This window comes from Topomyia yanbarensis, chromosome 1 (assembly GCF_030247195.1).
Source record: "Topomyia yanbarensis strain Yona2022 chromosome 1, ASM3024719v1, whole genome shotgun sequence".
Classification (NCBI taxonomy): Eukaryota; Metazoa; Arthropoda; class Insecta; order Diptera; family Culicidae; genus Topomyia; species Topomyia yanbarensis.
In genome coordinates this window covers 1761813-1789687 of record NC_080670.1, presented here as the reverse complement: position 1 = coordinate 1789687, position 27875 = coordinate 1761813, and the positions used below count along the sequence as shown (strand labels likewise).

The window sequence follows — 27875 nt, the reverse complement described above, 5'->3', positions numbered from 1 at the left end:
AAAAACATCTGTAAAACATCAAATTTAAAGAATCAATTTCGTCCCGTTTATCCGCGAAGCCGGCGTCTAACCCCTGTTTGAAACGGTGGAAATTGCTTCTTCAATTTTCCTCCTGAGTGCTTGGCTACGTTTTTTTGTTTTCGTTGGCCTCTCTCGCTTTCCTGAATCTGACGGCCACAGAGCGTGGCTTTGTTCTAACTCAAGAGTTTGCCATCATCCGTCAGCATTCGTTAAGGGGATGATCAAACTCGATTCAATTTTTTTTTGCAGCACGATGTTGAAGTTTGGAACGAAAGCAGCATCATCCGACCTGGAAAGCTATTTAGAATGAGATGTTTTCTTTTTCGGTCGGACAGTGGAAGGGGTGCCATCGTTCATCGGAAATGGTCGTATTTTACGGAGAATTTATCGGCTTTGTTAGAACACTAGATCATCCGAAAATGCATGGTTCCATTAATTCATAAATTTTGATGAGCTAATGTGGATGAATTTATGTATCTTGAAAAAAATTAGTAAATCAAGGAAACTGGAAATCCTCGGCTTTACCTTATTATCGTAGCTTTGTATGTGCATAGCAAAAATCAATTAGGGGAGAGGGGGTAACAATGAAACACATTTTTTATATGATTTCATTTTAATGATAATACATGTTATTTGTGTAGCTAAAAGTGATACATAGTTTCATTCTGTTGTTGACTAATGCATATATTTTTTCCAGCTGGTAAAATTCACGGGAAATAACTTTTTTTGGGTAATCAACAGTCGGTGGTAAAATGTACCAGTGAGCCCCATGGGTAGGAACTATGAAACACGACGACGTCTACAGTGAAATATTCTACTTGCGAATTTCATTCTTTTGTTTTGACGAATAAAGATCCTAAAGCTTCCTATTAAAGTTATTTTGAGACGCAAATTGTTTGTTTCCGCAAGATATCACTATATCATCGCGTAACATCGGACCACCATATATGCATATAAGATGCAATCCTGAAAGAGGCGATAATTTCTACAAAACTTGCCCAAATTGACAAACTTTCCATTTAATGAAATGTATTTATCGTGGAAAATCGGAACCCATTCACATTTTAATATAGATCACAAAGACAAGAAATTTTCACTGTTCCCCATATATCAACGTTTCACAGCTACCCAATGGGTCTATTTATGAAGATTGTCAAATTGCACAGAACCATGACAAGTTACCAAAAAACTTTGTTCGCGGCAAATGTTGAGCATAAAATTGGCTACAAATAACAGTAGAATAAATATTTTTCTGGTGAACGGTAACTCATAAAAATGAAATAATGATTTTTATGGCAAATTTACTCTGACTGTTATAAAACAAACAAATATCCATTAAAAGAGATAGAGTTATCAGAAATCTTCCAAAATATAGTAACACGTGTACAGAATTAGAAACCATGAAATATGAGGGAATGAGACGATTATGTTCATGCATTATGATTTTATTGCGATTGTTTCATAGTTCCTGCTGATCCACCGTTACCCTCTCTCCCCTACATCTGTTGCGTGCGAATACAATTTTCATTAACTGGCAATCTTATGTGGTACCGTTTAAAAATACAGCCATCAAAAGATACATGGTTAATTCGCAGGGCTTTGACGATGATTTTGGGGTGACTCCGAATCCTGTTTAGAAATTTGGTAGAATCCATCAGTTTTTATGATATACTGCTACATATTCTAACGCAATTCTGCTCAGGATTCTGATGGAATCATTTTAAAAGATTCTAATGGAACAAGACAATGCTCAATTTCAATCAGGATTCTCCTTTCACCAGATTCATAATCAGGATTACGTCAAAAGACTGAGCAGAATTCTGTCAGAAATCTGAGCAGAATTGTATTGTTCTTGGCGCAATTTCATCAGAATCTAAAATACTTTGACACTAATATCTTGATCAAGTTGTCAGATTTATAATCCTTAGTAAGATTCCATCGGAATCCCTGAAAGATTGGTCCAGAATCCTGAGATGTATCTCTTCAGAATTCTGAGAAGGACTCCAACAGATTCCGACTCTACCTCTAAATAAAAAGACTACAGTAAAAATGGATTTTATCCCTTCTGAATTGATTCCCGGAAACAAAAATGTGATAATCTAAAGAACCGGGTCAGAGTTTCATTCTAAAAACGCACGCAATGAACCAAACACAGTGATAGCGCATAAATAAATGAATTTGAAAATTTGGCTCATATTTTAATAAAAAGTTAATCAGACCTTGATAGTTCTAAACCACTTTAAATTGAATTTAATTAAATCCAAAATGAAATTAAAGCCTAACACTCCTTCAAAGTTGAAAATCTCTTGAAAATTAATGAAAATGTTTGCAACCCTTCAACACGAAGTGAACTGAAACTTGAAAAACTGGAAAACATAGTAAAACTGATCTGCAACTTTTAGAAGTGACTACGAACAATTTAAATTCACTTGAAAATTAACTGAACCATATGAAACTAACATGAATCTCAAATAAAACAGTTCTGGTATAATGTTTCAAAGATTTTCTTCCATTTAATTCCACTATGTTTTTATAGTTAGATGCACTTGCACTTCACTATTTAACAGATACCGGTACTTCGCTTACTACTTGTAATCTTCTTCAGTGTTTGTATCAGTCTATAGGAAATTACGGGATTGTAAAGTCGTTTTATCTAGAGAAGCGGGTAGGCTGTGGTCGGTGGGTACCTAGGTGCATGAAGCTGAACCGTTTTTTGCATGTAGGTAAAATTTCGAAGAGCCATGAATATCCGTTACCTTGGTCTCGATTAAATAAGAAAGGAGACGAATGTTTGAAAATTTCCAAGGATTAGAGACTTGGCGCTGAATTTTAATATCTTCTATAGTTAAGTTATGTTTTTCTGAAAAAACGTGTTCCGCTACCTTGGATTTGAAGTGGAATGGTAAATCTTTAGCAGATTCTCTAGTAGCTTTTGCTATTTCCGCAATATGCTCTTTGAATCGAATTTCTAATGTTCTCCTGGTTTGTCCAATATAAACTTTATCACAATGTGAACATGATATTTTGTATATCCCCGATTTGCTCAGTGTTTCTATCGGATCCTTTGTGGATCCTAGTATTGATTTTAGCTGGTAATTTTTACTACTGAAAACTAGATCTACACCAAACTTTTTTAATTTTTTCCTAAGTGGATAAGCCGTTTTCTGGTTGAAATCTACTGCTATCCTTTTTAAATTTTCAGTTGTTGGAGTTAAGGTTGTGAGGTTTTGCTTATGAAGTATTCTAGATTTTTTTTATTAATTATTGATTGGATGGTTTGCTCTGGATACCCGTTGAGCTTACCTGTTTCGAAAATGAATTCAGTTTCTTTAGTTTTTGCTTCTTCCCCTAAAGCTAGAGTAAGCATTCTATGGACCATGTGGTGAAAAGCGGCCATTTTATGCTGACATGAATGGTTTGAAGTATTTGGTATAATTCTCTCAGTATTTGTAGGTTTCCTATATATTTCGAAAGTCAAGGACCCCCCCCCTCTATTTTTACAAGCACATCCAAGAAGGGCAAATTGTTATCTTCCTCTTCTTCGTGTGTAAAATTGATATTTTTATGGATGTTGTTAATGGTTTCCAACATCCGGGATAAATTTTTACGTTTGATAATACAGAAGATATCGTCAACGCATCGCCACCAGCGTTCTGGTAGCTCACCTTTTTCTTTTAAACATTCTTCTAAGTTTGCCATAAAAAGTTCACAAAGAAATGGAGAGAGTGGGTTACCCATCGGAGCACCCGTGGTTTGTTTATAGAAGACACCCCGGAATGTGAAATAATTTTCTTCCATGCAAAGGCGAGTAAGTTGGATATAAGATCTTACTTTACTTTTCCATAGACTGTTGTTATTTTGTTGTAATAACCAATCCTCTAGTAGGTTAATTGAATCTTTTACAGGGACACTTGGGAATAGTGCGGTTACGTCAAAGGAGACCATAATCTCATCGTCTTTGATTTCACCTCAGTTTTGAAGTTTGAGAGTGAATTCTTGTGTATTGGTGATGGACCGGCTGGAAAACTTTTTTGGCATATTTTGAAATTCTTGCACTAGCCATGTTGCAATTTTTGGGTTGGGGCACCTATTGATGAAATAATTTCCCTGATTTCATTTCCGGGTTTGTGAATTTTTGGGAATCCTTTTATTCGGGGTAAGGTGGGATTTGAAACTTTGAAACGAGTGAGATTCTCACCCAAGAGGGGTTTACCGTCTTTAAGAGTTTTTTCAACACGTTTAATCATGTCCGGGAGGGGGTTAATTTTCTGTGCCCTGTACGGGCCAGATATTATTTTTTGGGTCATGTCAGCGCCATATTGTTCTTTGTCCATTATTACAACTTTATTTCCCTTGTCAGCCTTTAAATAAAAAACTGGCTTTTTTCTCAATTCTTTTATAATTGTTATTTCTTTTGTTTGACATTTTTGTGGAGTATTTTCTTTAATTATTTCCGCTGTCGTGGATCTAGCGTCATTAATTGTTGAAAAATGATGGTTGCAATTATTAGAACCTGTCTCTAGGTCAATGATTACTTGTTCAAAATTTGGTCTTGATGCTATTGCATAGTTAAGTCCCTGATTTAACAAAGTCGATTGTTCCTCGGTAAAGCTCTGAGATGAACGATTTACCAGTCATTTAAAATGTGTACTGTCGGTTTGGGTCGGTCAATGTAGGATTTTAGTCTTAAATTGTCGAACTTCTTGTCCAAAAGTTTTCTCTTTCTTTCCGATTTACACTTTTCTGCAACTTTCACTTTTGTTAGGAACAAACAAAAACTCATTGGGTGTTCTTTAGCCAATTTCAAATGCAAGTTATAGCACTCCAATGTTGTCATATTTAATACACTATATAGACGTTTTATACTATGATTTAAGAAATCGGCTTCCATCTTCTTCACTACACTTAAAGGCATGGATGTCTTCAACTTGACTTTATGACAAGTTGGGGTCAATTGAAATTTTTTACACTTTCTAAGAAAAGCAACATCTTTATGTAATCCCGCGATTTTTTTCCTAAGGCTAATAAATTTATTATGCTCACTTGGCTTGGTTGCCATTTTCACAATATATACGCGAACGGAGGTCTTAGTGGAATGTACGTAATGTTTCAAAGATTTTCTTCCATTTAATTCCACTATGTTTTTATAGTTACATGCACTTGCACTTCACTATTTAACAGATACCGGTATTTCGATTACTACTTGTAATCTTCTGATTTTCGATTACTACTTGTAAGTTCTGGTATTTTTTTTATTAAAAAAATATGTGAATTTGTTCCAAGTAAAAAGAAACGTTTAACCTATAACGTGCTTTGCTTTACTTAAAATCTCATCAATAAGAAGTGCCAAATTCAATATCATCCGCACTGTTATGACCTTTTGAAACACTTTGTTAAAGACACGAACAGAAGGAATAATGCCACGTGGTGATTGAATTTTATGCAAAGCTAGACACCTTTCGGACTCCGTTGGCTTTTGAAACAACTGTACTGAAGAGAATACATAAAGCTGAATTTTGTGTTTCGGGTTCACTTCATCAGTAACAGGCACCGTTTTGGTGATCAATTAGCACTAACGGGTGTTCAATAAAAAATGAGAATTTTTTCAGTCATGTAGTTAAAAAACAAAAAAAAATCGATACTCTCACAAGAGCGCCGGACGGCACTGACGTTCATCTTCCGGATACAATTCCGGATCCTGGTGGTCAACTGCTTCGTATCCTTGGCGCGTCAACTTTTTTTTGTACACTAGGGCACTGAGGGGGCCAGTTAGTCCTTTCTTTCGGCACGTACGGTATCTTTTTCTGTTCAAGATGCTCCAGCGTCGTCTTGGCGTAATGGGAAGACGTCTTGTCCGGCCACAAGACGTACATCCCATCAACAGGATGCTCCTTTAAGAACGGCAGAAGAATTTTCTAAAGACACTCCTGCTGGTGCTGATTGATGGCTAGACCGGTCGGCTTGAATCACGGCTTTGAAATCCCTCTGTCCGATATGGCGATGTACAGCATAACTTTTTTTACAAATTTATGCTTAACCTTATATTTTACTTCGGGGGGTGTGGCCGACTTGTCGTTGGAATAGTAGCTGTCATTTTTTGGAATGTTCGAATTTTCGAGAGCGGAAAGTAACTTTCGTCGTCCAGCTCGAACGACGTCTAGCGGTAGACGTCATCCACCGGCACTGCGATTTCACGATCGCAATCTGCTCATCCGTGTACTCTGGGGGGACCGAGTCTTCTTCTGATAGATGATCTTCTCCATCTTGAGGGTTCGGTGAAGCAAAGTATGATGGGAGCAAGAATGTTTTCTGTTTCCTTGTTGTCGAACAGCTCTTTTAACGCTTCTTCCTTCTTATTCGTCATTATCTTTGCCGGACGGCCGCTACCGGCCTTCTGCTCCACGCTCAGGGATGCCAGGATCCGGTAAACTGTACTCCCGGGCACGTTTTCGTTTCGAATGAGGTCTACCGTAAACTTTTTCCCCGATGACCATGCGTTTCGTGAAACCGTACCACACGTACTTTCGTACATTATAGTGTATCATTTCAATAATATTCTATAACTTTTCTATACAAAAAGATCGACAAACGACTCGGTGATGAAGCTTTTTGTAGAACGTCTCTGGAAAAAAAACATGATTTGCGGTGTTACCTGCAATTGAAAAACTACTTATTTTCCTTTGCATACACATTCTATGTAATTCTACGTTGAGTTTTTGAAAGAAATATTTTCAATTAAGGGGTTTTTTACTCATTTTACTGCTTAATAAAATAAGTGAGGATAAATTATAAAACAAGTCACACTAAAGGCAATAAAGCCACCCACCTCCATAAAACTGAAGCAGACATCGTGGAGTAAGCTAGATCAATTGTAATCGGGAGGACAATCTAATGCCGTCCTCACTGAGCTGAATCTCTGGTTGAAATATCACATGACATTTTTGGTGTTACTAGAAGCGTTGAAAACTGTTTACTTCGGCTTTTTATCAAAACTTCCTCGAGCTGGTATATTTGACAGGCACTCAAGAGAAAAATTTATGCCTTTGCAAGGAATCTCATCTGTCTATAGTTTTAGGAAACAGTAAAAGATTACTCCTGAGCCAAGAGTGCGTAATGATTTGTCGGTATGAGTGGCATAGCCTTTTCTAGTAGTTCTGTAAAAGAATTCTAAGAGCGTTTTTAATGGAATGACTCAGACGGTTACCCGATACGCGTTTGAAAAGATACACTGTTTTTGTACCGTCCAGTGCGATTGTCATTTAAAAATCTTTGCTCATCAGTGTAAGGGGTTCTTGAAACAGCCAGCCCCGTGTCTCAGTAGATCCACGTAAAACTAACTCGAATCAGTGACAACACCGTCGATTTCAAATTTGCGAGTCGGCATGTAGACACGGTAATTGTTCATAAAAAGTTTGCTTGCTTATCTATCTATCTCACAATTCTGAGCTTATCTAGGTGAACTTTCGAGATATGTTACGGGAGGTGTAATAAATTGAAAGATAAGTCAGAGGATAGTAACCCAAAAATGGGTCAGCTATCGTCACTTGATGTATGACTAAATGCTACCGATTTTCTACGAAGTATGTGTAAAAACCTGTTTTGCTCGCATGAGTAAAACATAGATAGGACATATTCGGAATGTCGTGATGGCACTTGGATTGGTCACAGCACCTCAAATTTTCTACTCAATATGCTGGTCTCGATATACAGATATAGAACATCGACAAAGCCCGAAAAAAAGGCTTTCTAGGACGTGGGAATTTTTCCAGTCGAGATGCGACTAGAGTTTGGTAATGTATTTTGCATGGAACGTTGAGATCTGGTGTCAATTTGGAAAGTCTTAATTTAAAAATAAAATTATTAGAGAGACAACCTTTTTTCAAAACAAAATCACCAGACGATACAAGATCCGATGCCTAATATATTTCTAAGATATTTTGCATCAAAAGGAAATCAAAAGCTGCCGTTCCAAACTCCAAAATTTTCCATGTCCAATAAAGGCTACCTCCGAAGGACTTTTTTCCCAGATAGCGCTAGATCCTTAAGTTTAATAGCCCTCAATTATGTGTGGTTAAACTGAAATGTTGCATAAAGACCTTTTCGAGGGGCTAGTGCTTTTGAAGTGTGTCTGGTTATAAAATTAAAACACCTCGCGTCAACTGATTTCATGAATATACAGTTCAAGATTTTTTATTCCACCCAGTACAAGAAACTTGGTTCGAATTCTAACACTGAACAATATTGCTGAACTGTTTTTTCGAGCATTTTTATTCATATGACGTCATCTTGCAATGTATCATGGGCATGAACACTCTTTTTCTGTCTTTCTCCCCGCCTCTTTCTGCTTCCGCATTGTGACAGCTTGTCAAACATTTTGCCTCGTCATCCAAACACTGGATCGATTTTGTTTATTCCGGTTGTACACACATAACTTCATGTACTCCAAATTTGCGTAACAAAAATTCAACTGAGAAAGCTTCGAAAAACTGCCACCTTTGAAAACGAAAAAAGCAATTTGTTTCGGTACCCTTTACATAATCTTCATGAAAGTCTTATAGTGTACTCGGGAAAATGGTAGAGTACTATTGGTTGGTTTAAGACCAGAGGGCAGGGAGTTAGATAATTCGAATCCAGCAATAAATTATTACCAGCTAGACACTAAATTCAAAAGGTCTCATATCTTGTGAAAACGTCCAAACAACTGTTTCCGAGTAATTTAGTTTGCTGACAAAAACGTTCAATTAAAAAAAAACGTCTTCGATTTTTTTTGCACGATCGTCAACCCCACGAATCAGAACTAGGAAACAGTCTCGTTACCAATGCAAATCAGAAAATGCAATATTTCTTGCTATCACACATCCACCAACCAAGCATAAAGACATCCTTACCAACTAGAATAGACCATACCAAATGAAGGGGACATCAGCCGGCATCCTACTAAGACCAAACAATACGTATTTCCTCGGTATATTAAATTCCGCAGGTAGCAGTCCTAGCTTATTAACCTGAACAAAGCAAACATATACTTTGTGCAGTGGCTTATCAGTATAGCACTAGCTGGGGGAACTTGGTCATATACCCACTGCTCTATCGACGAAGCGATGTGATATCTCAACCAGAATATTCTTTGATGCCATCTAAAGAGCACACAGTCATATGAAAAACAAGACTCGTCATGTATTCAAGTCACATCTCATTAATAGTTATACAGATTAAGTATATCTACCTATTATACGACGTGAAGAGTAGTAGATAAGCGACTTACCCCAGAAAAAGCAAAATTTGTTGCCAACACTGTCCCCGAAAATACCGATCAAGTTCAAAACGGCCTATCGAGCAACGTGACGAAAAAAAAAAATGACGGCGACCTCTTTTTACTTCCTTGCAATACCGTCATCTCCACCAGCAGCAACAGAAACGTAATGACCGTTGAATAGCTTGTTAGGGCTGACAATGGTATAGCTTCGGATGGTCCTGTACCGAACACCGGAAAGCCATAAAGCAGTTCTTGTTCCCAGTTCCGATCCAAACGGCAAAGGGAATTGATTCAATTGTAACCTTTTCTCTCCACCAGCTATTGATGTGTTTCCCTTGTGTTGTGTTTTGTGCCCTCAAGTCTAAACAATTGCTTTGATTCTTGTGTTCATCCTTGGACGGCAGACTGGGAAAATGTGCGGGGAGCTAGAACCGGCTTGAGATCATCAAGATTGATAAATTCAATCAAATTAAAGTCGGGCTGGCAAACAACCTAGCGTTTGTTAGTAGTCGTCCAACCCCAACTGAACTGACAGAGCGTGGTGGTTCGTTGGAACGAATTTCCTCTTATTCGGAGAAGGTGGCACTTTCCAACAATTGGCTTTGCTCTGTCGATTGTCTGAGCTTCGAGAGCATGTGCAAGTCGAGACGAAACGTATGCATGCCATATCTAGGAAGTGAGATTTAAATAACGATCAGTCACCCTCGAAAATTGAGAGCCAATTTAATTTAAGTTCTTTATCCCTTTTGCTTCCCTCCTTCCGGTGTCCTTTTAGTGAAGACGAGAACGACTCCCACCCCCAGTACAGCCGGTAAGGATAGACCAATTGTAAACTGACACAAGTATAATTTGCCTTTTTCCCCGCTTTGGGATACATTCGGAGGCGTCGTAGAGAAAAAAAAACCGTTTTATGGCCGTTATTATACTGACATTTTCGCAAGTGGGTAGAAGTTTGCTTCGGACAGTTTACCAATATTGGTACTTGGGACAAGTTTTTATGGCTTTTTAATATCCGGGCAGAACTTAACCTTTCCGGTTGCCGGTAGTTTTGTGGGTCGCAGAAAGGTTCGATCCTAAGTTGGAATTTGGTGGCGACATGATTCAAGTTGATACAACTTTCATTGGGTATTGACTAAACGATAAAAGAGGGGGTGATTCATCTCATTACTGAATGAAAGTTTTAACTTATTCGGTCTACGAGTGGGTACGGATCTACAGATCCATCATTTTGCTCGAGGTGTCACGATGAAAAGCGACAGAAGAAAAAGTTTCCAGCAGACAATGTACTAATTCGGTATAAAATTACAATAAATCTAATGAATATTAAATTAATTTTAATATTTCTCCCGTAAAATTTGTGCATTTGAATATTTTACAAGCGTTTTTTTTTTCGTCGTTGGCTTCGCCAAGCGGTCACGGCTATAAAGTCCACTAAATAATTTTAGTTCCACTGTGAGCCAGCAGAGGGAGAATGATAGAAAGAAGGATAAGATAATAAATGTCTAAAATTAGAATATGCAACAGTACAGACGATGCTGTAGGGATGGTTGAACGCGATTGTTGTAAAAACAGGCATATTCTAGTTACCAAACTGAGTACATTATGGTTATGTATTGCTTTAAAGAATTATTGTACAGTGTAAAATGAAAATCAGCAAAAAACGAACATCACTCTACTGAATCATACGCAGATTTAAAATCATCATACCCCAAATGTAGGATAAGTCGTCTTCGAACCACGAAAACCACATAAATTACAATCAATGTAATTTTATGACCTGTTCTGGGAATGAAAAATTTACAAGCTAGTAAAAGTACGGCTCCACGGTTCGTTTGCTGACCGTCTCCTCACTATGCGCTGGAGAGCGCGAGTGGAATATAATCTCGCAAGCAAAATAATGTGCTAGCTCATGTGGCTCAATGAAAAAAAACCCAAAGAGCTATAGCTAGCTCATCCACCGCACCAATGAAAACTAAGATGTAATAAGCCCGGATCCTTCGCCCGGAGGCCATTCTAACAGTACAGAAAAGAAAATTTCGCCGCACTGTTTTTTTTTGTTTCGCGGTACCGCATCCTATTTATCTTCACTTTTGATCCCTAATTATTTTCTTGTCTCTAGATAACGCCTCTCACTTCCACCTCTTTGTATAGAACGGAGGAGTTACCAAAGGAAAACGATTCTATCCTCTCCCGTTCCGAGGATTGCCCCGTTCGGTCGGGTGCTAAATTTAGCAACCCTCCCAGCTCATCTGGAGTATGTAAGTTTCCGTCCTTGAAGCAAGGACCTCGAAAGGCCGTCCTCCTCCAGGCGGTAGCGGCGACAGTCTTGGTATTTACCTTTCCATTCATCTAGAACTAAAATAAATGAAAAGCAAACAGAGACAATGTACACATTTCATCGAATATTTCATGCGAAACAAACGAGATAGGACCCGGTTTAGCCCCGAGGGGGCATTTCAGTCATCCAAGCAGCAAGCCTTGCCGTAGCGGTAGCGGTTGGTTGCCTGGATATGAATCTAGTTCAACCACCCACCGCCCGCGTTCTATCCGTTGAAAGAGCTGTTGCATTGCGATGCAGCCTGGTGTCAGATCGGTCCCCTATTCATTTTATGGCCTACTGTGATGATGAAGCCGGTCTCTAGTCCAGAGGGTGACATTTTCGGGCGGCATCGGAAAATTGAACTTTGTGCGGAATGCAAACAATGGTGGCCGGCACTTGCCTCGACATCCGATGCCGAACCACAGCAATAGGGTTAATTGCTTTTGCATAACAGCACTTGGTTTTTGAGAGGAACCGGGACTGGGGCTGGGGCAGGATCGGCGGGTAATGCGTGTATTGATAGCACTTTGAACGGATGGAGTGATACAGATTGGCGTTCTGGGGATGGACAATGGCGAATAACACGTTACACTCTGTGTCTCCCAGCGGGGTAGATCGGAATCGATTCCGGTGCGGGCTGGAATTCCCGATGGGTGATTCAGCAACAATTGGCTTTGGGTAGATATGGGAAAATGTTGTATTGTAATCTCATGATCGATTGAAAATTGAAATGAATTCGTTTGAGGGCACCCACCTGTGGTAAGTTTTGTTTGAGCGATTATTTATGGAATGTTTTAATTCTTCTCGAAAAATAAGTTCTCACCTATTTGCTGGGCTCAGTAGTTTTTCATATCCAAACTTTTACAACATTACAATAGCGAACACAGATTTATCAATCAGATTACAATCACAGAAAAAACCACTATACCAAATTTTCCATCATGTTTAAAACGATTAGTTTTCTCGGCTAACAAAATTTGTAATTCGTTAATACAGACTTTGGAATCTGCAGAGCTTATATTTTCCACCACCTTTTGAATATCACTTTCCTTTGAACTATGAAAAATTATTAAATATTTAATAAAAGAAATTTTGATAGTTTTACGATAAAATCACAAGACAAAAACTATATTAAAAAAAAAACAATAATTGCTTCATATAGCGGTACTTCACGAACCCCAACACTTCCTGCGTTCTTCTTGATGTTTGTTCCAGTTTCCAGTACTTCTTGCACCGGAGCAAAAAAAAAAAAGCAAAAAAACTTGCTGCAAGAAAAAGGCTCTCAAACATGAAACTTATCCGCTCGACGCGCCAACTACTTATCATTATAGGTACCAGTCATATCCATATTAAATTTGCAAAAGGGCGAATAAGATTTGTAAACAAACTTTTATTTTGATGGTTTCTCTTAATTTACTATAATTCAAAGCAGAAAACTATTGAAATTACTTCTACGAAGGGTAAAAAATTACATTAACGCATATTTTTCATGAAATTCCACTCTGCAGCAGACTAATGAGCGAAATAAGTTTGTTTACAAAAAACACTTTCGCCCTTTTGACGAATTAATATTGATATCAAATCAAGAGTGCTGATTCAAATGGTCCTTAGTGACAAATGTAAACAAACTGAGTTATTTGTAGCGCAGCACGTGATTACAACATAGCTAACGAATACCGAAAACCAGGATTCATTATACCCAGTATTTATCAAAATAACAAGCATTATATAAAAAGTCGCAAAGTTGTCATGATCATATTTAGAAATTTTGCACTTGAGACCTTTTAAATTGAAAGGACCTATGCGTGAAACATTTCAAAACCTCTGCAACTGCTCATAGGCGCTATGCAAAAACGACGCATGATTCATTTCATTCTATGTTTTTCCCACTGCACATAGGTACCTAGTAAAAACGTCCTAAGCATCAAAATAAAAGATTATTTTCTTCTGTTCATGCGACTTATTTTCGAAGTTGAATTTAGAAAGTATAATAAATTAATTGATAATTGGAAAGCTTAGTTATTCTTAAATAATATGCCATTCGTTGGTTTCAACCACTTCCAGCCAATGGTTTGGTAATATAAACTAAAGTTTCCCGCAATTTTTTTCTGCAAGACTTCTGTTAAATCCAGTGCAACTATTTACCATAGTAATGAAGAACATTCGTATTCCGGTGCTCATTATGTCGAAAACTTTGAAGATATTCAATATTCGTCGTAAGAGCTACCTTTGCTGAAAAAGCCTTATGTGCAGCGTCGTATGATTCTTAGGCCCGAAAAAAAGACCTATGTGAAAGGTCCTATAATTTTCAAAAGGACGCATCATTTTAAAACGCTTAAAAACTACATTAGCACTAAACATTTCATGTTTTTAGTATTATTTACCTAAAGAGCATAGTCCATAGACTATATTGGCATAATTGTTTCATCAAAACACATATTTGTTCTCTAATAGGGATTTGTTTTAGGTCCATGAAACTTCATCCTCGTTTTTCTCAGTTCGAGCTCAATGTCACTTAGGACCTTTTGAATAAGTACTCTTGAAATACAAATTTGTATTTGTTGATATGATGACGATTTTCGCCAAGACGCGATTCGGGTGGGCACATTTTTTACTTGTGCTTGTACTTGTTTCGGGCCGGTCATAAATATTTTTATTGGTAGTTTCGAGGTAAAGTGTCCCTAAAGGCTAGTTTACAGTTCGGAAAACGTGTCACGGGATTTGGGTCCCTATGTATTTTAAATGGAGCTCGGGATTTCAAATCCCGTGACGGGAAATGAGTCTACACAAAAATGACAGTTTTCCTGAAGTGTAAACCCAACCGCGGGAAACATCACGGGATTTTAAAACTCTCCACACAGAAATCCGGCCGGGAACAATTCAACACAAATTGTTTCCGACGGGGAAAATAGTAGTTTTATAAGGTTTGCAATTCGCTGCAAGTTTGATAATGTTTGTATTTTTAAGAAGCAGCAGAGTTTTTGGTTTGACAGTTTGGCGAGATCTCGGCGGGAAATTTTCCCTGATCAAATCCCGACGCAAATCCCGTGCGAAATCCCGTGACCATTTCCCGAACTGTAAACTAGCCTTAATGGCGTTTTTGCTTGACCCGGAAACTGAGTCCAATGTCAGTTCATACATTTTGACAGCAGTTGGGGTTAGAACCTGACTCAGTTTCCCTTCAAGCGAAAACGACACAAGTGTTAGAATCGGAAGAACTGAGACGAAGCTCGGTCGTTTTTCTCTTTTCATCGTGCGCCAAAGAAGCAGGATGCTCGTCCAGATGTTTATGTTCACTTCCAGTGGCCCGGAAGCCATGTTTAATTTTACAGGTATAAAACTAAGGGCATGTTCAGGAGCGTTTTATTTTGTATAGGAGTTTCAAAGTAGAACTAGAACTGAAACATTCACAACCCAAGCAGAGCGTTTTGTTTTATAATTTCGAACAGTTTTGTTTTAAAATTTGAAACTGTTATACGACGCCGTGCTATTTGTTGCAGATTTGAAAACACGTTTAGAACTGTGTTTTAAATACTTGCAAGCTTTTCAGCACAGACACAGATCCGATAGACTGGGGAAAAATACATTTAAATGCAGTAACGCTGAAGGCATGGCGAGACATGAATTTTAAATTGAATGGAACATCCGCTAAAACTGCTGCTGGGGAGAGCAAGTTCTAGTTTTAAAATTTTCAGCTTTATATTATAGAACTGTCAAAATTATGAATCTAGAACTGAAATACTCCTGAACATGCTCTAATACACTCAAAAGTGTCAAATGTTCCCTCCCACCTTTCTTTATTTTCATCATGGATTTTCGCAATCTTAACGCTACACTGAAAATAATCGACACGATAAAGTTATATGCAATTAAAATCCATTAAAACGTATTTCATGTGGTGTTTCAAATTATAATCAAACAAATTCCACGTCAATACGACTTGTTTTCCCATTGAATATTGATGGTCATGCTATCTAAGTCATAAAGTATGAACTTTCAATATGATTTTCGCGTGAAAAACATGTAGTGATTTTCTATATAACATACTAGCTAATACCCATCGCGCGTTGCTGTGACTTTCAACGAAATAGGAGGAAAACACACTTTGTTCCGGAGCGCCATCTGGCGGGCAGATAATCCCCAACCAATAGCACACAAACACGCTCCATAACAAATGCCTACGACGTGTAATTTTTTACGGCAATCAGTTAAGCCGTTTGGGAGTCCATAAATCATATACATACAAACATTGCCTTTTATATATAGATAGATAGATAGATAGATAGATAGATAGATAGATAGATATAGAAAAATAGATAGATAGATTTCCCACACTCGATTAGATATTGGAATGACAACCGTGTTAATTTCATGGGTTGATTGAATTAATTCAATAGATTTCCAGATGATGTTAACGTGTTTAGTTTTTTCAGTTTGGATGTCGACCGGCACTAGATTTTTTTTTTCATCGCATCAAAAAGTATATTTTATTAATTTTATAAAGTCAATCAATATTCTAATTGAATGTAACTTTTTCCGATGAAAAAGTTATTTTGATGAAGGATACTATGTTTTCTATCTCTAACAGGTAGAAAGTAACTTCCTTGTTACATCACTAAAAGCAGTTTGAGAGCTAATTACTTTCTTGCATTGATGTTATAGGACGGTCGTTCTATTTCAATCGTTTTAAGATAAATATATAAATGAGTTATACAGATGATAAAACCGCTTTTTTCATTTGATATCAACATTCCATCAAAATAAAAAAATTGTTGCGAAATATGGAAACCCGGCATGATTTTATATTTTCGAGGTTAGATTGGATATTTAATTTACGGATAGTGTTCACACACTGGATGTTGGACTTATCAGTAGATAATCGCGATTATCGAAACCATTTTCCTTTTATTTTGTAAACCGAAGGTCGTGTTGGACATCTGTTCTCGGTGCAAATATGATCTACTTCGAATATGATTCGCGATCTAAAGCTGGATGTAGACCGAAAATGGCACGAAAGTGCAATCACAGAGAACAGACATCCATGATAGAACAAAAATATTTTAAAAAAACGTGTGTAAACATTTGAATTAATATACGATAAACACTAGCGCCGCCACACCAACCTATCCCAATTATCCGTCAAATCCATTCCGGAACCGGTTCGAAATCCTGAATGGATTCAGTATTTTTTAAAGAAAACAACCGATTCCGACTCTATCGGTTGATGCATTTGAGCTGGAATTCATGCTGAAAGTCCGAACCAGTTCCGGACTAGTTTAACTGGGTAGAATAACCGCTGTCAATTCTGTCGAACTCTGCCACAAAAAACATGACGACAGTAGCGTACCTGGTTTGGACATCCCAACTACCTTCGAAACCGTTAGAGATTTTACACAAGTTGAATGCTGAAGATGGACGTCTGTTCCCTGTGGTGCAATGATGATTTTATTATTGTCATCTGTCAAAACGCATTTAAAAGAAAATTTTGAATATATCACAAACAATATTATAATTAAATGTTTTTTCTTCTATTGAAAAGTTTTATTTCTGAAAAAATATGTTTCCTATCTCTGGAAAAGTAAATTTCTTGATACATCACTAAGAATTCGTTCTTCCGCTTTCAGTTCACACTAAAATGAAATTCAGAAATTGAAATCTTGATCAAAGCACTATAGTGGGCCAAAATCACAGGATTAAAGAGTGCACGTATTGAAAGTCGAGGTTATGCACTGATAAATCCAATTCTTAGGTAAGGTTCCGTATCTAAAACAACCAACCTAACCTAAACAATGCAAAAATAATTCCGGATCACAATGATTTGCAATAAAATATCGAGATCGACTGAATGTTTTGGTGTCAAGCGAGAGAACGAGTGTTTTCTTATCACCTGTATTAACTCTTTTTGTAAAACTATGTAATGTTTATCTTAAAACAATTAAAAGAGAACAACCATCCTAAATCATTAATGCAAGAAAATTCTTTCATAATTTGACTGGTACCAATAATGAAATCTAGTTGGCGCGTCGAGCAGATAAGTTTCGCATTTGAGAGCCAATATACTACAGCGTCACCTATGTATCGTTTCGTCATTAGACAGCGAATTGAAATGTTATTCGTAAAGATCTGACACCACTGTTTTGGAAAGCATCCGTTTCCGTTATCTATTTGAGTTTATCGCGTCGTCTTGTTCGCATGCTTTTAGCGTTCAAATTTTAAAAAAAGTTAAGAGGCGACAGTAATGTAAAATTATTTGATAAAAAAAATTGATGTGCTTCGTATGCCGTTTTTATGTGGCATACAAAATTTGGCAAGATTAATTTGGTGTTGCAGAACATTGTGAAAAAATTGGCTGTGGCTTGTGAAGAGTGAACATTTTAAAATGTCAAAAATGGTTCTTTGCATCGGCGAAAAATTGTTGAGCAGTGTGTAGGATCGGAAAGCTTAAAAAAATTCGAATCTATTCAACAAAGCAAGCGTTGCTGTTTCCGTCGCCGCTGGTTCGAATGTGAAAAGCTGGTCACCATAGTTTTAATGTCACACCCACGTGTTTTTTTTTGTGTTTTATTCGCGAGATTTTACTAGTTTTATAGGTTTAATAGCTTCAAAATGTGAAAAATAGTGAAAATTTATTTGAGTGCGGCAAAGAGAAGGGCATATTCCGAAAATATTCAAAAAGGCTAGTATGATGTGTCTGTTTATCGATAGAAATATAACGAAAGAACGATATGTTCTAATTTGAAAATTAGTTTGGTAAATTCTGTTCTAAGATCCGCTGAATGTAGTGATTACCGAATCTGTCTATTGTGTTTTTGGGCATGAAAGCCTTTTCTAAATGAAAATGTGCGGTGTTCAGTGATGAGATCTCATCCAACTTTCACATTGGAGAAAAGGTAAATTCACATTTCAATTGATTGTCATAAAGCTCTAGACACTTAGGAACTTTTTCGTGATAAAACAATCAACTCTACTGTTTTTAGCAAACCATACCATCTGGATTGACTCTCTCCCTATTACAGTAGGGGTAAATAAATCCTTCCAACATTGGTTTCAGCTCTAGACCCTAATCAGTTCCACCTTACAATCCGCTCTGTTTTCCCGGAAAGGAGTCGAAAGGCGGCCACCCCGAATCCATCAGTAGCAATCGGGAGAAGGTGAAGTCTTTAACGAACTCAAACAAGCATAAATTTTCAAGCTGACATGCAGTACGGTATTTATCTTATTGTGAAGTGCCTCCGTCTCCATCCGAATCGAAAGTGAGTGGAGGCAGAAAAGCCAATAAAAACTTTATGCCATGCATTTTGGATAGAGTAGTCGAGCCGAGCCGGAAGGTGGAAACTTGTGAAGCGTATCAACCTCTCAGAAACTCACTCTCTATCTCTAGGGAAGACGGAGGATGCTGGTAGGTAAGGTCGACTGTATACGACCGGGAGTTTACATTACAGACAGGGGCAGGCGTATGCTTTCGAACTTTCTCTACCTTCTGTCCCATACGTTATTTTTTCTCCACTGCTGGACGAGAAGGGAAAAACGACGACGAATATGTTGCTCTTAAGAGGCTTAATGTAAAAGTTAAAAGTATCATAAATTCAATGATGTGTTATGGAGATTTCCAGTCAGGAAGCTTCCGTCCTGTTTCTTCCGTTGCCAGGACAGTTTGACTTTTTGCATTTTCTGTGCGAAAGGGCAAACACTTTTTTGTATGTTTCGAGTATTGTTTTCATAAAGCATCCCTCGCTGTGACAAAACACAGAAAAGGGAAAATAAAACAGGGAAGCGAGTAATACGTTGTGAATGGCTTCATATTTGCTGTATAGTGTCAAACAGAACCATAAACCGGGTGGGGTTGCGGGAAAAGTTATGGAAACTTTCGCCTATTGTGTGTGCGAAAAGTGTATAAAAGGTTTTTCGCCATTCAGCACACTTCTCGAGAGCCTCACTCCCGCCGCACATATCATAAGTGGTTCTCGCTTCCACTTCTTCATGTGACATAGACTTCAGTAGGGGCAGGAAACTTTTCCGAGTTAGTTGATCTGGTCTGTGTGGTGGGAAGAGCCTTTTTTTTCTTTTGGCTTCACTCACTACAATATTGCTACTGATGTGGTAGCTTGTGAACATGTACCAAACTGGGAGTGTGTTTTTTCGTTTAACTGTCTGTTCTACTTGGCGTAATCATTTGCTTGACAGCAGCAAAAAAACATCATGTGAATCGATTTCAATTAGAGTGAAAGGCTTTCTCTCATTTTCTGCCAACTATCGTACAAATTTTATTGAATAACTAGAATGCAAATACTGGTCTGAACTTCCTTTGAGCCAACGGTGCAGTTGGCTGATAATGTGCCCACGTGTATGCATGAACGTAAGAGTTTCCAGCTGTATAGAGTAGCACCATAAACTTAACTGTCTCAAAGTATATTAAACCGAAACGACAAGAAAAAAACACTTGCGAAAGATTTGAACTATTCTCCGTAGAATATATTTTAGTAATGAATGTTTGGACTTGTAACAATATGTGCTTTATATCAGCAGCCTTTGCAATCCCCTCAACCTAATAAAATTGTTGCTTGGTTGGTATAATTCAAGGGGAAGTTGATAGAAGTAGGTCAATAGACAAAAACAACAACGTATAGCTTTCCATTATATGTTCTTATCGTGTTTTGCCAAAATTGTTCACGTACCGTTTGAACCCGTAAATTTCCGAATTAATTCAACAGTCGATAAATCTATCATAGATTTTCGGCAATCGGCTGCCCAGAGCAATAGTGATAACACTTCTGGGAGTTGTTTAAATCGTATCACCTATTAAGGTTCCAGGTTTCCACATTTTTTACCCTATCCCACGAACAAGTGCGGAGATGCAGAGGTGTTCTTCTCCGATGACTGTAAGGACGCGATCGGCACCGTTATCATATCTCAAAGTATAGAACTCGCGAAACGTGCACATTGAGGACAGATAGTTTTCCCTATGCTCCATTCCTTGGTTTTCTGTGCAATTTCGCTTATTCTGGTCAATTACGGTGTAGCAACTACGATTACACCTTTTGCAATGCATTTTGGTATTCGCTTATTCTCACAACAGTTAGTGATACTGTAGACAAAATTTCTTATCGTGACATAAGTTATGGTTGATCCATTTTCTGTTCTCAATCTGCTTCAGTTGGACTTTCGCCACGGAAAGCTCGTGTAAAGGTAACCCATTTTCCATTGTGTCCGATCTGGTCCGAGCTCGGCACAAATCTCATGTATAAATTCTAGTCCCATTCGCTCCGTTCCGGTTTCCATATCTCGCTGTAGACACCGAACTGCAGAATGAAAAAAATACACCCCACGGGTCTCAATTTAGCAGATACAAATCTTTGACAACAGTCGTCGAAAAAAAACCCGGTTCCCTTACCCGCCTTCTGGCACAACCGATGGGGCCAAGTGGCATCCACAAAAAGACCAGGTTATCTGCCCGCCTTAATTTGATTGTAATTGTTTAACAGCAATATTTCAAACCGGCTTTCCGCTAGTCCTTCGAAACGAGACTGTCCACCATGTATACGCGGGGACCAACTGGCCCCAAACGAACCAACGGAAAAGCTGCCCGTTCTTTAGATCCCTCTTCGCCCCCCGGTTGTGTTCTGGTTCTTGTCTGTTCGATTCTTCTTTTTTCTTTTGCTTCAAGCGCGAAACAGGACAAAAACTTTTCCGATGCAAAACTTTTCCCGGGTGGCGGTCATCCCTTGGAAACCGCCACCGCGAAAGGCGGAAGAAAGAGTTTTACCCGGCACACACACACAAAAAACGGTTCAGCCGGTCCCGGTGCGAAAGGGCGCGCCTAACAAATGGATATAAATAGCACCTTTTTTCGCAACTTCTTCCGCAGTGTGTCCCCATCTCGTTTGCATATCTTTTTTTGCGCACTTCTAATGAGACTTTTATAAATAAATGACTCGCCTGGCGAGGGGAATTTTCACTTTCGGACGTTTCCCTACCCCCCGACTTGTAATTTTTTTTTCTCAGTTTGGCACCCACATTTTTAGCACTTTTCCACTTGGTCAGATGGTACAGCGGAAAAGATTTCAACTCTGTCTGTGCTTACTTTAATTTTTTTTTGTCCTGCACCTATTTTAGATTAAATCCTCCGGTGCCACAGAGAACCGGAAAGAGGAGAGAAGAATTCATCCCTAGTCCACCCGCGAGTGCAGCAAGGCGTTAAATATTTCAGGATTATGTTAATTTTGCAATGTCTCGGAAATTTCTCGCTTGGCTTTACCCGGGCACGGTCAGCCAGGCAGGCTGGGAACTCAACAATGTTATCAAAAATTGCTCGCCTTGTCAAGGGCAGATTTCGGGCGTTGTAATCAGCACGCCAGGCACAGCATCCCATCGCGTGCTACCGAGAGAGTCAAATTAGAGGCTGTTGTTGCTTGTTAAATGGCTTTCCTGTGGTTTTGCTGTGGCGGAACATCTTGCGGGTTATTCCCGGTTGTTGTGGTTGCGGGGAATAACATTTAACAGCCTTAAAGGTTTCGATTGGGCGGAGCAAGTTAGTGGTGAAATCTTGAAAAGATGTGCACGGTACAGGGTTTGAATAATCCATGAGTGTTGGAGGAGAATCTATGATTTCATTTTAAATTGTAGTTCGGAAGTCCCTACTCTCGGTTCTAGCTGCCTATGTCAACGCTATCAGTTGGGATAATAAAAAAATGCGCTCATTTCCACTGAAACGTTCCATGGCTACATGACTGGGAACCAGGGATGCCAAAGGTACTGGTAAACTACATTTTTTTCGGTATATTTACATTTGCACAAGCCGTACAGCCCGCTACAGCGACACATCACTACAGCTCTTGCCAGAACGGTAGCCAAACCGAGTACATTTTCCCGTAGAGCAGTAGAATACATTTTTGTTTTGCTGCTGTACTCCGACTGCTCGGTGAGAGTGTGGCGTAGTAAAGTTTGTTCTCTCGCTTGGTACACTTTTCTCTGCGTAGTCAAAGGGAGAGGCCCGCACACGAAAGCGATGATGCCGGTCGTGGCGTAAACGAACCACATTTATTATCGTCGTTTTTGATTGAAAATATTGAATAGATTAAAAATATTAAAAAGTGTAAAATATGGAAAGAGAAGCTGTACCGCTCGCGTCTGGTGGCTGTACTGGAGGCAGTATTTCTTTGTCATGGTACTGCTTTGCTTACAGACTGCCGTAGAGCGCTGGGCGTCCTGCAATAGCGAACGACAGCAGCGTCAAAAGAGAAAGGAGAATGTAGGCAGAAAAAATACAGCCGCAGAAAAGGTAGGCATTTTGCATCCTTGCTGGGAACTCTAGTGATATGATGTATCTCACTCTCTTCTAGCATTAAAACCGTGCACTGAACAATAAGTATCAGATTAACGGTTTGCGCTATTGTTAAAGAACATACGCGAATATGCGAATGGTCGCACATACACACTAGCACACGCGAAATGCAAAAGTTCGCGCGATCGAACCTTAACATACAAACGCTCGAACACTTTACGATAATACAACTAATACGAACATGCAATCGCGATCGTCCACGCAGAACTACGCCCAACATATCACAGACACTAAAACGCCCCGATGATTTAATGAACGCTATTGCACTTATAATCTGAACAACGCGGTCTCGAGCGCGCACAAATAATCATTTATTCCCACGCGATCGTGAAGTCCCCACGCCCGTTGCAATTGGCCTTAAGCAGTGTTTTAGTGAATGACATTTTTCGTCTTGTATGCTATTGTAGTGAGTGATTCTGAAGGGGAGGCCTTCCAAGAACCCAGCTCTTACAGCTCCAGTAGGACAACTCTCCAAAAAAAGATGCGCAATGTGGCATTCCTGGGTACCTTTGTGTATCTGACAGCAAATAATTTGTTTCGATACTATTATGGAGATAGAATAGGATCATTTTCTCGAGCAATTTGCAAATACAGAAGAGCATTTCAATCGGCCGATACGAGTTGTGATCGGAGGCTGTTTTTCTGTTCTTAGATGATGGTAATGCTTGTCTTCGGTCGTGTAGAACAATTTACATTCAAATAAACTTAAGTGTATATGCAGTCTGGTAGATTCAACAAATTGAATTTGATTTTGTCTGACTCAGTGACTTTACTGTTATATGATAAGAGAGCATAATCATCGAAGACTTCGTTTTGTAACGTCGCGTACTGTCGGTAGCTAGTGGGTGTCCCTTCGTCCTTGAAGGTGTTATACGCGGCGGCCTTTTTCACGCACACGTCAGAGCACTTCGTCCCACCACGGATTGGGAGAATGTCTTGGGATGTTCACGTAGGGTATTCGTTCTGTCTGAGCTTGTATCGTGGTATCGAGAATCAAGTCGGATAACTTGTACCTGTCTCGAGTCGATAGTTTCAGATATTACGGCATCATAGCTCACCCAATCAATGTGCCGTGTGATAAATCTAAAGCGCTGGTGGGAAGGAATCCGTGTCATCAGTTAAAATTGTCAAATTTAAATTATTGCAAACATCATAGATCAAGGTAGGTCGGTTATTATGATAACCACTTTCTTCTCGCCCCGTAACTATTGAAATCTAGTAAAACTAGTCATTGCCCGACAGTTGGAAGCTATGTGTTTGGTTTTTACGCAACAAAAGACAACTTCATGCTGATGTAACTTTTCTGAAAGTACGGTGATAGCAACTAACGAGCAACGCAAGGCAATCGTTCGTCTCTCTTCCTTTGCATAAGCCAAATCGTGTATCTGACAGTAAGCCATCTGCTTTGACCCAATCGTCGAGTTGGAATAGGATCATTTTCTCGAACAACTTCCGGATACAGGAGAGCATGGCAATCGGCCGATACGAGTTGTGATCGGAGGCTGCGTTTCCTGGTTTTTGAATGACGATGTAGTTCTTTTGTCTTCAATCGTGTGGAACAATGTTATCTTCAAGAAACTCGACCTCTTTTGACAGAGTATGGTAGATTCTTCAACAAGTTGAATTCGATATTTCTCAAAGGCCGTCGACGAATTAGCACCAGTAAACGACGTCGGTAACTAGCGGAAGGGCTTGTTCTCTCGTAAGATCCTTAAAGCCTGTTATAGAAGCGAGGTTAATTCTGTAGAAGGAAAAGCACTTTTGGGTCCCCAGAAGCAAAATTAATATCGTAAGAGCTAAGGTCTATGTCGGAAGTTAGTCAAGTTTTGCATAACGAAAATGTATCACGTCTCCTATTCTCATAACTGTCCCATGTGATATGGGATTCCCTATACACATGGAATAATTATATGCATAGCGACTGTCAAACTATCTATTAACAATTTAAAGGAATAGATTATCGTGATAATTCTTCTGCAGTTCCACTGTAGAAGAGTGATCAAATCCATGTCCTCGTTCGATTAGTTAACTTTCGAGAAATTCGATGGAAGAAAAATGGGACAATTTAGCAGAAATCCTTGAAAATACTCTTACAGCAGACAGACTTTTTAATGGTTCAGTAATATTGAACGTTTTGATTATCCCTCGGCATGATACTGTACCTTGATGTGGTCCGGGGGCTTTTCCACCAAAGCAGTATTACAGTGATGATATCACATAAACTTGGGATACGATGATTTTCTTTTTAGTTAAGCTACATTGTGATCAATTTTAGTACTTAACTTGGCGAACTTTATTATCCACTGCCATGGTCAAATAATATATAATGTGGGTTTAGGGCCCAATTCTCTCTGCAGGCACCTCATTCCAAACGTACAAACGTGGCCTACGCGATAACAAAAACCTGGTCACAAATACGAACGCCCGCGATCTCGCCAATATTCGAACACCCCGATTGATTAGGTGAATGTTGGAACCTAAGAACCTAAGCTCGCGCAATCATGAATCGGTCGAGTCCGGAAGTCTCCGCCCTTGATCATAGCAGCCCAAATTCATACCTTTAGTTGGACCAATAGAAATAAAAACTAGACAAGACATCCACGTGCGATCGTTGAAGAATGCGCGAACATGCGAATGGCCGCACGCTTATAAAAATGGTGTGTCCACGCGAAGTTACATACTAGCACACGCGACAAAAACGTCCACATACAAACGCTCGAGTCCTTCGCGATCATCCACGCACGACCACACCCACGATCTCGTAAAAAGTATAACACCCTGGTGACTAAGTGAATGGTTTAGCACTTATAAATTAATAATCCCGGTCTCGAGAGTGAACCTCCAAATGCCAGTGTTCGCGCGAAACTACATAAAAATCGAATGCAAAGTCACATACACGCGACAAACAAATATAAAAATGCTTGAGCCCTTCGCGACCATCCACGCAACCTATACTCGCGCTCTTCCAGACATTATAACATCCCGGTGATAATATGAACGTCTCGGCACTTGTATTCACTCAAACGCGGTCTCAAACGTGAACCTACAGTCCCCCGCACTCGCGCATTCATGAGTCGTTCGCGTCCGGAGGTCTCTATCCTCGATTCCAGAAGTCTAGGTCCATGCCTTAATTAAATCAATTAGCTCTACAGTTCCAGTAGGACAACTCTCGAAAAAAATCGGCATATTATTAATACTCAATAACAATACTAACTCTTCTCTTTATTTTTTTTTATTAATTTTCGGTCTCATGCGTTATATTCTTGTGATGACCTTTGCGAGCTCACACATCCAAGAAGAGCAACATTGCTGCCCACAATGATTCTTCTCTGCCATCGGACGTCGCCAGGTTTTAGAACAAAGGAGATGTATTCTCATACTCGATGGAATCAGATAAGTAGGAACGATCAACAAACTGCAAGTAGTATATTACACATTTCTTGTTTTGAAGTATAAAATGTTATTCGTATTAAAATATTATTTACAGGCTCCACACATATCTCAACACACACAAATACACAAATGCTTGACAGGTGACTGGGCCAAGTGCATTCACTCGTAGGATCTATCATTTCGATGATCGCCTCGATTCTACGAAACCAGTGCACAAGTAAGCTGACATAAGCTAGTCTCATCTGGTGAATGCATGTAACCTGGAAACCCCAGACACGACAGGACGAGACGGACAGACTGGACTCGATGGGGCCTAGTTCAGAGTTTTTGAGCATTCTTCAATGCACGGTTATTGACCTAAAAAAAGAAACATTCGGCATGTTATTTTTCATTTTATTACTGTATCTTGAGTTGGGTTCATACTGATATTCATAAGCACAGTCAATTGCATATTCTCCCATATACATTCACATCCAAAACGTGCAAACGCCCCTAACTTTCGCGATAACACAAACCTGGTCAAAAACGCGAACTTACATTACAATTTCAATCATCCACACACACCTACGCTCGCAATTTCGCCAACACCCCTTTACTTAAGTGAACTTTTCAGCACCTATAACTTTACAACCGCGGTCTCAAGCATTAACCCACCACTCGCGCGATCATAGACTGGCTACGTTCGGAATTCTCTACTCTCGATCAGCCTAGACTCATGCCTTCAGTTGGACCGATTCACTGGACAACACGTTTCTCTACCATACACTGAAAATTACATTACAAGAATACACGTGAATGTGCGAATGGCAACACGGATCTAAAATCGGATTTATGCACGCAAAGTTGGAGACACGCTGGCATTCATATGCTCGAGCCTTTAGCGATCACACTATTACACAATTACTAAACGCCCACGCTAACCCAGACAGATATGCACTCCTGGACTCGAACGCTAAAAACCACACCTTCCACGCATACACCACCCAGGACTGAACATTAGATTCATACATACAAAGCAACAAGTAATAATTACAGGTATTCGTCTGGCAACCGGGGGAAGTACATCTCAAACGCAGAACTTATCATTTCAATGATGGCCTTGGATCTGCGTTGCCTGTGTTCAAGGCACCATAGCTTTGTCCGTCAGGTCAAGGATGTATGAAACCCGTTAGCCACCACCCTCGGCCCTAGCTGCCCATAAAGGGATAAAAAAAAAAAAAAAAAAAAAAAAAAAATGAACGTTTTGATTATCCAAGTCACAATGTCAGAAAATTTAATAATTCCAGCGCTGCGATAATTCTCGAACTGAATCAAAGGAACATTTTCTGGGAGTGTTGCGAACTGCTTGTCTGGCTCAATCCTCTGAAACAAGGAGCTATTTTCTTCGGTTTTGTTACAGCACTTTCAAGAGATATCACTTTCGTAGCTCCGTCAAGACTGACCTGTACAAGGAAATTGAAGAGAGGAAATCTACTTACGGCTTTGTTAAAAGAAGTTATTAAACGTTTAACGAAGTGATGTCTGAGTCAGTTCTGCATAGGGCC

The 27875-nt window shown here is 39.1% G+C and overlaps 2 protein-coding genes across 8 annotated transcripts in view; one reads left to right on the top strand and one right to left on the bottom strand.

Moving 5' to 3' along the window:
- LOC131676572 (tubulin beta chain-like) overlaps positions 1-12727 on the bottom strand; it is an 84067-nt gene extending 71340 nt beyond the window's left edge. Inside the window, exon 1 of the mRNA XM_058955702.1 lies at positions 12421-12727. The gene's annotated coding sequence lies outside the window, so the exon portion shown is untranslated. The remainder of the gene's footprint in view (positions 1-12420) is intronic.
- The window catches only part of LOC131676570 (nucleolysin TIAR), a 557873-nt gene that overhangs the window by 31997 nt on the left and 498001 nt on the right, over positions 1-27875 (top strand). The window lies entirely within an intron of this gene.